The sequence below is a fragment of the Schistocerca nitens genome, chromosome 11 (genome assembly GCF_023898315.1).
Source record: "Schistocerca nitens isolate TAMUIC-IGC-003100 chromosome 11, iqSchNite1.1, whole genome shotgun sequence".
Lineage (NCBI taxonomy): Eukaryota > Metazoa > Arthropoda > Insecta > Orthoptera > Acrididae > Schistocerca > Schistocerca nitens.
The window spans coordinates 100,303,434-100,317,240 of NC_064624.1; the positions used below are offsets into that span (position 1 = coordinate 100,303,434).

At 39.6% G+C, this 13,807-nt stretch overlaps 1 long non-coding RNA gene across 1 annotated transcript in view; it reads right to left on the minus strand.

Moving 5' to 3' along the window:
* LOC126212825 (uncharacterized) overlaps positions 1-11,180 on the minus strand; it is a 34,515-nt gene extending 23,335 nt beyond the window's left edge. The window contains exon 1 of the long non-coding RNA XR_007540921.1: positions 11,121-11,180. This is a non-coding gene — a long non-coding RNA (uncharacterized LOC126212825). The remainder of the gene's footprint in view (positions 1-11,120) is intronic.
* Positions 11,181-13,807: the final 2,627 nt, after the last annotated feature.

Below are 13,807 nucleotides of genomic sequence, written 5' to 3' on the forward strand. Positions count from 1 at the left end.
CGACCACTGGCGACAACGTCGATGTACTGTGGAGACCTCATGCCCCACGTGTTGAGCAATTCGGCGGTACGTCCACCCCGCCTCCCGCATGCCCACTATACGCCCTCGCTCAAAGTCCGTCAACTGCACATACGGTTCACGTCCACGCTGTCGCGGCATGCTACCAGTGTTAAAGACTGCGATGGAGCTCCGTATGCCACGGCAAACTGGCTGACACTGACAGCGGCGGTGCACAAATGCTGCGCAGCTAGTGCCATTCGACGGCCAACACCGCGGTTCCTGGTGTGTCCGCTGTGCCGTGCGTGTGATCATTGCTTGTACAGCCCTCTCGCAGTGTCCGGAGCAAGTATGGTGGGTCTGACACACCGGTGTCAATGTGTTCTTTTTTCCATTTCCAGGAGTGTAGATCAACTGAATAAATTATGACTATAGTTCAATTCTTTTATCTTGGCGGCTCGCTCATGCCCGCCCAGACGCGGGAGATTGCTGCGTTGCCAGTTGCACACGACGCATGCGCCAATAGAAGCAGCGCCATAGTGTAGCATAGTTCGCAAGCTTTCGTTTAGGGGGGAGCGCGCAGTTCAGGAAGTAAAGCCACCACGGCCGCAATAACCCTTTCGCTGCTACGAAGATGTGCTCCCTGCATTTTGTCACTGCACTACTCGCCTGTGCAGACACATCGTGTTCTGACTGCTTTGACACTCTTATCATTCGATTCCACAAAAATTAGATTTTTACACATCTTGACTGATACCTTCCCCCCATAAATGACTTAATTTTGTTTCGATGTTTAACGCAGTTATTACGCAGCATTAAATATAGTAAACCATTGCACGAAATTTTGAAGAGTTTGCAGAGGCAAAAATCCATAGAGTATACTTTCCGTATGGTCGATTTCAGTTGCCACAATGTTGGTAATGAAATGTGGACAAGATACCTAAATTTCATATAAAATCTACTGTATAACAATATCTCATTTAAGTACTACATAGGTGTCGTATGTAATATTGAGAAATATTCCGTCTTTCGCGACTGTAACAAAAGTTTTATTTACACTGAGCACGTTTGGCTTTATTTTAAAGCACTTCAATCAATCAAAAGGAAGTAGACAAAATACATTAAACAAAACTGTGGACTTACAAAAACATTAGGACTTGAATATACCGTCTATCAGTGAAGTGCTCTGAGCTATGTCAAATATAATTTTTGTGTGTGGCACGCACAAACATCATTTATTTGCTAAACACTGATCAGACAGCACAAACGTTGAATATTGTGTTACAGCAGCACAAAACTACGAAAGGTGACTTGGCAATGGAGGAGACAAAATACTGTCCACTGAAGATGCTTCAAAAGTCGCTTATTACAGTTGCAGAAGAGGAATATATTTCAGTACCATTGGTAAAACTGCGACTGTGGAACAAAAACAAGAAAGAGAACATGAGTACCATTGTGTACGTGCCATACCTTTCATTGATTGAAGTGCTTTAAAATAAAGCCAAACACGTCCAGTGTAAATAAAACTTTTATTACAGTCGCGAAAGACGGAATATTTCTCAATATTACATACGACACCTATGTGGTACTTAAATGAGATATTGTTATACAGTAAATTTTATATGAAATTTAGGTCTCTTGTCCACATTTCATTCTCAACATTGTGGCAACTAAAATCGACCATACGGAAAGTATATGCTGTGGACTTCTACCTCTGCAAACTCTTCAAAATTTCGTGCAATGGTTTACTACATTAAATGCTGCATAATAACTGCGTTGAACATTGAAACAAAATTAAGTCATTTATGGGGGGAAGGTATCAGTCAAGAAGACGTGTAAAAATCAAATTTTTGGGCCAAACAGTTTTTGTGAAATCGAATGATAAGCGTGTCAATGCAGTGGGAACACCGTGTGTCTGCACAGGCGAGCAGTGCAGCGATGACAAAATCGCCCACAGCACGGAATGCAGGGAGCACATGACTGCAGCAGCGAAAGGGTTAATGAAGAGACAAAGCACTAGAAATTTCAAAAAATTGCATTCAAACGAATATAATTCGTGAAGTAAGGCACTTCGATATTGTTTTTAAATAATGAAAATATTAAGCACCACACAACGTTTGAACTCATAACCTTTCACATAGAAGCCAAACACCTTCACCGTTACGCTATCGCGGCTCGTCCAGCTAAGGAGTGCCATGAGGACTCTAACACTTCACGCAAAATACTGACAAACACTGTTGGTATAACTATGAATTACTCACGCTTCGTCGAAGTACAATAGGAAATAAACAATTAATGCTGTTCTTTATTGCGAAAAAGCAGTATAAAAGAAAGTCTGCTATCAAGACATCGCTTTTGTTCTATTACTTTATTTATGACTGAACGTTTCTAAAACTAAAGACACTCGTCCATGCTCTGCACTGCAGTCGAGATCTGGCAACGTCATTCTCTGTTCATTGCCTGACTGTGTTTTGTGACGTCAGATGCGCAGAACGAACCTAAACTCGGCCGCCAACATAAATGACGCGCACTTTACTTCTGCAGGAAAAAAATGGATTACTGAAATGGAAAAGGACTTCAGATAACTCCAAATCACAAGAGCTATGTTCAAAAATAAAACGGAGAAAAAGAGAGAGGAGGAAAAGAACACAACGGGAGGGAGGGAGGGAGGGAGGGAAGGAGAGGTTGGGGGCGGGGGGGTAGGTTCCAAATTCAAATCCAAACGAACATCCACATCTCTGATGAAGACAGGAAAGCAAGGTCAAAAGAATGAAACAATACTGAGCTGCTAACAGAAAGGCACAAAACATTAAAAAGTGATTAATTTAACATATCGCAAAGTCGGGTGAAACAAAAATAAAAAGAAGACTCTGCCGTTATTATAATGTGTGGTTTCTAAATTTCCTCAATATTAAGTGTGTTGTTGTTGATGATGTAGCCTTCAGTCCAAAGCAGGCGCGGTTCGTGGTTTCTATACTGGGGAAGGCTGCGGCATTTATCGATCGGAGCCAACATAGACCTAGGGTTACACTACAGATTAGTCTGACATAACAACTAAAAATTCAGGGGGAGGGGGGTGGCAGATCACTCTCTACCCATAATTTTACGTACTGCATCTTCTATAATCAGGTATTAAATATTATTAAAAGCTAACTTCGAATTAAAATCTTTGGTTAGTGTTTTTGTACGTCATCATTACATATTCTGACACTTTGCAGCAAATCATATGAAAAGACGCGTTTTGGAGAGATCTTTAATGCGATGAATGTTAACTTTGCGGTTGCTTAATATTTTTGGTGTTTTCAGTACTAAACTTAAGGCGTTTATTGTGGTTAACCTCCAAAGCTCGAAGTTTACGAGTTCGCATGACGATACTGTGATGTTTTCGCGACGTCACAAGTCTTGTGCTGTGATTGGGTGGCTTGAGCAATCCGTGCAACTGCCATATTAATTCACATGTTTGAGAAGCGAACAGTTCGTATTTATTGTGTATTATGAAAATATGCATTTATATGAAATAGCGCACTAAAGATCTCTCCAAAATACGTCATTTTTAGTACGGTTTGTTGTGATAAAGTACACAAAATGTGACACTGTAGCGCAACACACTGTACCGGTACCAAAAGTGATTCGTTTCGGAAAATGTCATCACGTTTATGACTGGCGAAACATGACACTACACTTTTTTACTCACTTCACTTAATAAGCTAAGTAGGACTTAATATAAAGAAATTACCTCTTATCAATTATGAATGCACTTTCGCTTACCTCAATTCATTTGTTTATAGACGAAGTCAGCTCGTCTTCCCTTCTGCGCAGCAAAATGGTCTATGATCATTTCACTGAAATTTGGCCGATTCAATAATTCTTTTTCTAGGGAACACATTACAAGCGCACAAAGTCTGTCCTCATTCATAGTGTTGCGCATGAATGTTTTCACTCGCTTTAACGTCGAGAAGCAGCGTTCTGCCTCGCCGGTCGTCATAGGGAAGGTTACTATTATTTGCAGAAGTTTTACACTTTCAGGAAAAGCTTTAGCCAGATTGTTATCGTAAAGAAAGTTCAACAAGGTCAAAGCACCTGACGCCTTCATAAAATTTTTCGGCTGTACAACACGTTCAGCTTATGACGTAGATCAGAAGACTGTAAATTGAACAAATTAACAGCTATTTTAAACTCTTTTTCCGGAAAAATAGTTTGATGTTTTGCAAACAACGATGGATCAAACAGCTGTGCAATCGATAAGTGATCATTGAAACTGAATCGTTCTCTGATCTGAGTTGTGATGAGGTCGCAAACGTTTCGTGCACACACTATTCTTGATTCTGTGAAACGTCCCCGTTTTGCAGTTGGTTCTACCTGTTTCCAGTGATCATCGGTTTCAAGTGAGGCCCTAATTTGCTGGACAGAATCTGCAAAGTGCGAAACATATTCAACAGTTTTCACTGCATCAATATTCCTCTGCTGCAGTTGATTAAAGAGAATGTCACAGTGTGGCATGACTGTATTAAAAAAATTTAACCAGAAGAGGAAATTTTCGTCTTGCAGGAAACCCTTCAGTCCCGTGGCCTTGTTTATTGTCTTGTAATCATTGGCATCATCATCAATAATTCTTTCTAGGCACTCAATAATTTCCTTTTGGTATTTGTACACAGTGGTCACGCTCCATGATTTAAAATTCCATCTGATGGACTGAGGACAGGTAGGAATACGCTTCTTCACTACTTGGTCAAGAATGGCTGTACGGGTAGAAGACCGGGAAAAAAAGGTGGAAATTCCTTCCAAGTTGCTAAAGAAGATCCGAACTTGTTTACTGCCCGTCACACAACGTTCAACAATTAAATTTAACTGATGGGCGTAACAGTGAATAAAGTGAGCATTCCTGTACACTTCTCTAATTCTAGTTTGAACTCCACTTATGGCCACTCATAACAGGAGCACCGTCGTAACACTGAGCTATCAGTTTTTCAGGTGTTTCATGTACATTCATTTTCTCTAGCTCGCAGAGAACAGCTGCAGTTACATCGTGTGCACTGTGACTTTTTGGGCGTACAAAGGAAATAAATCTTTCATTTATTTGTCCCAGTAGCTCATAGCGAATTATTAGGACCAGTTGTGACAAATTTGCACAGTCAGTAGTTTCATCAACTTCTATTGCGAGAAAGTTTGCCTTCGACAGTTCACTTCTGATGAGACTCAGGCATACCTCATAAATTGATTCCAGGAGTTCATTTTGAATAGTCTTCGATAGGCCTAAGAAAACATGGTTTTCTGATTCCTCAATGTGCTGCTTCAAGACGCAGTCCAGTTCTGCCATAAGACTGACTAATCCTCGAAAAATTCCTGGGTTTTTGGAATCTTCTGTTTCGTCGTGGCCCCTTAAGGCAAGCTCGAATTTGCCGCAGAATTTAATACAGTCTATCAGTTTACCCAGATTATACCGATTTTTTGATACATTTTCATTATATATCTTTATATTACGGCGGTAAGCACTGTCTAATTGGCACATAATGTCCACTTTCCCTAGCATTGAAAACTCAATGAACCCATTTAAATTTTTTTCGCTGGAATTATGTTTTTTCACCTTTGCGTGAAAATTCTTTAAGTCAGTGATACCAGTTTCAGTCCAGGCACTATCAGTAGTATTTGTACGAAGACAGGTGAAACAGAAAAATGCATTTTTCACTTCACAACCACACAACCACTCATCTGCATCGTACATTGCTCTATTAAAACTGCGTTTGTATCCTTGCCTAGATTTGCACTGTTTCTGTTCTTGATTGATCGTTAGATCGGGTCTGGGTGCACCAAGTTCTTTCACTTGCATCCTATATCTGTGTTCCAAGTTTTTACCTATTAAATTGCACACTGAATTCATATTGCGCTGGTTTCACACTCGCCGTATGTCGCAGATATTCACAAGGAAGTAAAACTCACTAACATCTTGCAAAATACACTCCGAAATAGAAACTTGCTAATATCACACGGAATCAACAAAAGCAGTCAGCATCAGCAAGCAAGGAAAATAAAGTAACGGGACAAATTTCGCGCGCTTTGTCCTCTAATCACTTACGAAACTCTCGCTAGATGGCAGTACTGTTATGTTGCTGTAGTCTAGTGCACTCTGGCGGGATATTTGCAAACTTACTCTAAATGTGGATACAATAGCCAATGGCAGAAACAAAACTACTATGTAAACATTATCAAAACAATAATACTAAACGTCGATTAATGACGCATCGAGGCGTAGTAGAGATGTGCAGAGACAGAGATTGGATAGCGAAGTTTCGGCCACTACATTCCTTTATTACATAGATAGTGGAACGTGAAAAACGTGTGGTGGTTGGTATGACACCCTTAGGCTGCAAGCTCTGAGCCTTCGGATCGCCCATAACGAGCAGTGCTATGTAGAAGCCACGCCCCCAAACCGCTACTACATGCAGCTTACGGACTTTCCAAGGCGCAGCCTAAACACTACTAACCGTTCGGAAAACATTCATCGATACAAACAGTTCCAAAAACGTTGACCGTCGTTATTTTAATCGGAATGGGAAATATGCGAAATTCGTCCTGATCATTTAAATTATGTAATACGTTCTTGCGAAATTTACTTTAACATATATTTTGGGGCGGCTCCGCCTCAGAGCCTTTAATTACAAGCCGCGCCTGGTCCAAAGGTTGGTTTGATGCAAATCTCCATGCTAAGCAAGCCTCTTCATCTATACACGATACTGCAACCTACATCCATTAGAACCTGCTAGCAGTAGCCAAACCTTGGTCATTATCTCCAATTATTAACCCCCCCCCCCCCCCAGTTACTTTCCCATTACCAAACTGGTGATTGCTCAGTATGAGTATTATTAACCATACCCTTCTTTTAGTGAAACTGAGCCACAAAACTCTTTTTAAGCGAATCTGATTAGTTATTCTATCTATCCACCTGATCTACAGCATCATTCCACAGCACCACATTTCAAACGTTTCTATTCTCTTCTTGTCTGAATTGTTTATCAACCATGTTTTATTTCAGTACCGGTCTACACACCAGACAAATACCCTCAGAAAGGACTTCCAAACACTTATACTTTTAGTTTGATGTTAACAAATTTCTCTTTTCTCAAAACACTTTTCTTGCTACTAACAGTCTGCATTTTATATTCTCCTTCACTGACCATCATCAGCTTTTTGTTGCCCAGATAGAAAAACACATTTCATTTCCTAATCTAACTCCCTCAACATCACGATTCATCTACCTTCCACTGACCTTGTTTTACCTTCGATGGTATTCATCTTACAGTCTCTGTTGAAGACATTACACATCCCACACCACACTGCTCTTCCAACTAATTTGTCAACTCTGAATAAATTACAGTGTCTTCGGCAAACCTCAGTTTTTATTTCTTCTTCCTGAACTTTAATTTCATTTAAGAATTTCTCCTTGGTTACCTTTACTGCATGCTCTACGTACATATTGAAACACATCGAGGATAGGCTACAACCCAGCCTCACTCCATTACCAATCACTATCTCCCCCTCACGTTGTTCAACTCTTTGTGACTGCCGTCTGATTTCTGTAATAGTTGCAGATACCTGTTTGGTCACTATAATTCATCCCTGTTATCTACAGAATTTCTAAGAGTATATTCCAGTCAGCACTGTCAAAAGCATTCTCCGAATCTGCAAATGCTATAAATCCAGTTTTCCCTTTCTTTAACCAATCTTCTAATATAAATCACAGGGTAATTTTTTCCTCACATACAGCTACATTTCTCCACAACCTGCACTTACCTTCCCTGGGATCGGTTTCTACCAATTTTTCCATTCTTCTGTAAATTATTTGTGACAATATCATGAATTATTAACCAGAACAAATTTTCACTCTGTAGCGGAGTGTATGCCATTAGGAAACTTCCTGAGTAAGGCTGTGGCTAAACAATGTCTCTGCAACACCCTTTCTTCCAGAAGTGTTAGTCCCACATGTTTTGAATGAGGAGTTTGGAAGGTAGGAGATATACTGGCAGAGGTAAAGCTCTGAGAATGGCAAAGATCTCTGGTTTGAGCCCTGGTCTAGCGCACAGTTTTGATCTGTGAGGAAGTTTCATGAGTTATTAAACTGATAGTTTGTCTGTCTCATATATCTTGAACAGCACATGCAATAATTATATAATGGTTGGCGCTCTCAAACATATCAGTAATACTGGGCCATTGTTGTCTCAGGGTATATGCGCTGACAAGGAAGGGGGCAGGGGGGGGGGGGGGATGGATTTTTTCCCAAATTTCCCAGTTAAAAATAAACTTTCCCTGTGTTAAGTAACAATATACTTTTCCTTCGCGCTGCTGAACTGACAAATCCTTTGAATTGTAAAGGTATTGTATACAAGCGTAGAACTTCCCGGTACTTCAGCAAAAAATAACTTGTTTTGGAAAAATATTTGATGCGCAGCATCATGTACAGCGCATATTTTCAAATTACAAAAGTATAAATACGAATTCCACCAATTAAAGCACGGTATCTTTCAAAGCACCGAAAACGAGATTGCGATGAGCCATTGTCACCAATCATAGCTCAAGTTACAGTACTCCCCAGCCAAAGACAGCAGATATTCAGAGCACAGGACTTGTGTTGAAGTCGGCCAATAGCAACATCACTGTTAAGTAGAGCGAAAATGCAAACAGGAAAAGTTAATGGTTTAAATTAACATACATTCAGTATAGCTACATGAAAAGATAAGCTATCACCTACAATATACCAGTCATCGAAAGCTTTTTGCCTTTTTTTTTTTTTTTTTTTTTTTTTTTTTTTTAGGATACGATGGATCCTTTGACAAGCACTCCAACTTTTCCATAGAAAAGCCAGTTACATGGAAAATTGCTCAAGATTTCACCTCGAACTGCTTTTGAAGGATAATATTACTTTTTGCCACTGTTATTGCATAATTTGTAATCTATGACAGAAATAAAACAGATATGAAAAACTAAGCTTGTCCTTTTTTAGTGTGTTACCTTTCAAGATATATCAAACACAAATACGCTGATTGGTTGGCTGGTTAGGGGGAAGGGACCAAACAGCGAGATCATCAGTCCCATCGGATAGGTGAAGGGTGGGGAAGTCGGCCATGCCCTTTTATAAGGAACCATCCCAGCATCTGCCTGAAGCGATTTAGGAAATTATGGGAAACCTAGCCAATGGCCTTGCTGCTGTCGTTAACAACGGTTCCCGTCAGGTCACCGAAGTTAAGCGCTTTCAGGCTTGGCTAGTACTCGGATGGGTGACCATCTGGTCTGCCGAGCCCTGTGGGCAAGCGAGGTGCACTCAGCCCTTGTGAGGCAAACTGAGGAGCTACTTGATTGACAAGTAGTGGCTTCCGTCTCGTAAACTGATATACGGCCAGGAGAGCGGTGTGCTGACCATGTGCCCCTCCATATTCGCATCCAGTGACGCCTGTGGGCTGAGGATGGCACGGCGGCCGTTCGGTACCGTTGAGCCTTCCGAGGCCTGTTCGGAGAGTTTTTTTTTATGGAAAACCTAAATCAGAATGGCCAGACGCAGGCCTGAACTGTCGTCCTGCCGAATGGGAGACCAGTGTGCTAACCACTGTCAGGTGTTACTCAGTCTAATATGCTGGAAATATTTAAATAATGGCATAAATGGCTGGTCTTCTAGATTCAAAATTTTTCTGCACGGCTCTCCCTCAAAGTGTTAAGTTTTGAGTGACAGTCAAACGCTCTGTGATTTAAGAAATTAATCACAGATTCTCACATGTGACGTAAGTCATCTTGCATAATAGGAAATTTACTTCGTAAATAATGCTTCTCAAACCACCATCCTCAATATTTTCCCATGACCTGTTATAAAAGTAAACTTTTGTGACATCATACTCATTGAAAGCAGTTTGTTGTTACAAAATATAACACAGTCTTCATCCTAAAGCCTTCAACACATTTTGCTGTTGGCAGACACTTGTGTGTGCACTTTGTTTTGTAGTAAATGGCGCACTTTCTTTGCAACTAAAATTTCATTTTGGTGTTATTCTCTCATTTATGTTTTCTTTCTGCAATATTATCCTGCTGTAGTGGGCCAAAGTAAAATTTTTGTTACGAATATCAGTTCTTACTCGTCAAAATTACAAAAATTTAACTGGAAACTAAAACAATGAAAAATTATCAGAAATCTTAAAGATTCCTGTGTTCTCCCCAGATTTCCCAGTTAGCCTGGTGTATATACACCCTGTGTCTATCCAGCAGCCTTGTTTCAAGTTCAGTCTTTCACTGTAGCAGACATGATATGAAACTGCATCCATACAGCTACTCTGTGATAGCTATAAGGAACAGAAGTAATATTTATTCCTTGAGAAAAACTTTCAATACCCAATATTGCATAAATTAGTCTTTATTGTGGACAACCGGTTTTGACAGTTCTAACTGTCATCCTCTTGTCTTCAAAAAAAGTTTGTTATGAAACATGTTCCTCTCTGAGCTTGTACCTTATGCCACACTGTCATTGCACTGCTTAAAATGCAGGCCATTATACATAATTTTATCAAAAATAAAATCATTTACAGTTAAAAAGCACCTCGTGCACACGAGCACGTTTGCATAAGTAGTGCTCGCAGAGGCTTGTTAATTCTTGAAGCACATGATATACAGCAAAATGCACATCTGTTTATGTTTGCAGAAATGTTCCACACATTGTGGATCCACACCTCAGCCAAAGTATATGGTGCAACTACAGTTTAATGTATACTGTACATTTTAAGACTTAACGAGCCTCTGCGAGTGCTATGTATGTGAACATGCTCGTGTGCACAAGCTGCTTTTTTAACTGTAAATGGTTTTGTTTTTGAAAAACCTATGTATAATGTGCTGGGTTTTATCCATAAGCTACAAATTCACAATGGCACATGTTTCATCACAGAAATTTCTTAAGACCAGAAAACGACAGCTCCAACTGTTGAAACCGACTGTCAACAATACAGACTAACTTCTGTGATCTTTGCTAATGAAAGCTTTTTCCCCCTCACAAAACACAGACTGCGTCATCCAAGTTCTCAACATGACAGAATTCAGTCAATATTCACATAACTGCAGTGCGTACTAGACAGTCAGTGTTTCAGAATACTTACAAACCGCACTTCTTTGACAAATGTCGGGACTGATGGAAGTGGTACAACTTCATCTCATTGGCCACGTATCTGAAAGCGGGAAAAAAAGGTCACTCAATTATATGTCCTCTTTTCTTTATTTCCTCTTTTTTTCCTTTAAATTAAGTTTTATTCGTACAGCCATCTTACAAATGGTTTTGTTGTTATTTTTTTTCCCTTTCTTAAAAAAAAGAAATTAACATTACACAATATTATAAGGGCATTTAGATATGAAGTTACAAATTCTCTTACACGGTGTTCAATGGGTACAGTGGATAAGAATGACTGTTGTTATTGTCAAAAGTATGATCATATGGTGTATAAAGTGAAACTTGAGAATGGATTGAGGACTTTTTGGTAGGGAGAACATAGCGTATGATCTCGGATGGAGAGTCATCATCAGATGTAAAGTAACTTCGGGTATGCCCCAAGGAAGTTTGTAGGGACCCTTGCTATATGTGTTGTACATTAATGACCTTTTAGACAATATTAATATAACAATGGAAATAATCAATTATTGATAATACAATGTAATGCCACTGGCTCTGAAAGCTTGCAAAAGTCAAATCCTTTTGTGTGTGTGTTCCCCTGCCGCCGCTTGGTGAGTAGGCAATATTAATAGTAACATCAGACTTTTTGCAGATGCTGCAGTTACCTATGTTGGAGTACTGTCTGAAAGAAGCTGCATAAATATTCAGTGAGATCTTGACGAGATTTCAAAGAGGTGCAAAGATTGGAAACTTCGTTTAAAGGTTCAGAAGTGTAAAATTTTGCACTTCACAAAATGAAAAAAATGTAGAATCCTATGACTATAACATCAGTGAGTCACTGTTGGGAATCAGCCAGCTCATACAAATACCTGGGTGCAACAATTTGTACGAATATGAAATGGAATAATCACAAAGGTTCAGTCACGGGTAAAGCAGATGGCAGGATCCTGGGGAAGTTAATCAGTCTACAAAGGAGATTGCTTGCAAATCACTCGTGCAACTGGTTCTAGAATATTGATCAAGTGTGTGGGGTCCGTACCAGAAAGGACTAACGAGGGATAATGAACGTGTACAGAGAAGGGCAGCACAAATGGTCACAGATTTGTTTAATCCACGGGAGTGTGTCACAGAGATACACAAGGAGCTGAAATGGCAGACTCTTGAGGATATACATAAACTATCCCAAGAAAATCTATTAAGAATGCTTCAAGAAGCAGCTTTAAATGATAACTCTAGGGATATACTACAACCCGCTATGTATTGCTCACACAGGGATCGTGAGGATAAGATTAGAGTAATTACTGCATGCACAGAGGCATTCAAACAGCAATTCTCCCCATGCTACTTATGTGAATGGAACAGGAAGAAACCCTAATAACTGATACAATGGGACATGCCCTCTGTCATGCACCTCACAGTGGTATGCAGAGTGTAGATGTTGATGTAGATGTCGATGACAAGTACGACACCCAGTAGTCTGATTGGCAGCATTTAATTGTTGAAATATTCTTCTTATATTGCATAGGTTTCTTCCATCTCATTTAACACTAAAAAACCTGAACTTACAGGACTGAATATTTTAGTTGCTCTGATAAAGGCACTGGCATATCTAAGGCAAGGCTTATCATTCTCATAACAAGCCAGCTGATTACTCACCACTGCACAGTTATTTATTTATGCAAGTCCTCTATTAAACAAATTTTGAAAAGTACAAGTACTGTCTACCAGTTATAAAGCAACATATTTTACACACTCAATGCACTGTAACATAAAACTTGACTATAAACAATATTTTTAGCTTCCTCTCTGGGAGAAGAATACATAAATTTTTGGGCAAATTTAATTTTACAGAAGCAACACATTGCTGTCAGGGTCATCAATCTCGACACTGGTCTGATGGACATCTCCATGCTACTTTATCCTGTGCAAGCCTCTTCATCTCATACTAACTAATGCAGCCTACATCTTTCTGGACCTGCTTACTGTATTCCTCTCTTGGTCTCCCTCTATGATTTTTACCCACCACACTTTAGTGATCCCTTGATGTCTCAGAATGAGTCCCCTCAACTGATCCCTTCTTTCAGTCAAATTATGCCTTTCAGTCAAGTTGTGCCACAAAGATCTTTTCTCCCCAACTCTGTCCAGTACCTACTCATTAGTTACATCATTTACGCATCTAATCTTAAGCATTCATGTGTAGCACCACATTTCAAAAGCTTGTATTCTTGTCTAAACTGTTTACAGTTCATTTTTCACTGCTCTACATGGCTACACTCGAGACAAATATTTCCAGAAAAGATTTCCTAACACTTAAATCTGTATTCGATGTTAACAAATTTCTCTTTTTCAGAAAATGCAACAATGGAAAATCCAGGATGGAATGTAACAGTATTGTGAAAAGCAAAGTTGCTACTCACCATATATTAGATATGCTTTATTTACTTGTGACAGTCTTTTTTTTTGTGCCTATTTGTGGCTCAGCATCTCCACTGTGTGTTGAGTAGCAACTTTCCTTTTCATAATCTTCTTCAGAAAAGCTTTTCTTGCCATTGCCAGCCAACATTTTATATCCCCTCTACTATGACAGTCTTCAGTCATTTTTCTGCCCAAATAGCAAAACTTATCTACTACTTTCAGTGTCCTGTTTCCTAATCTAATTTTCTCACCATCACCTGATTT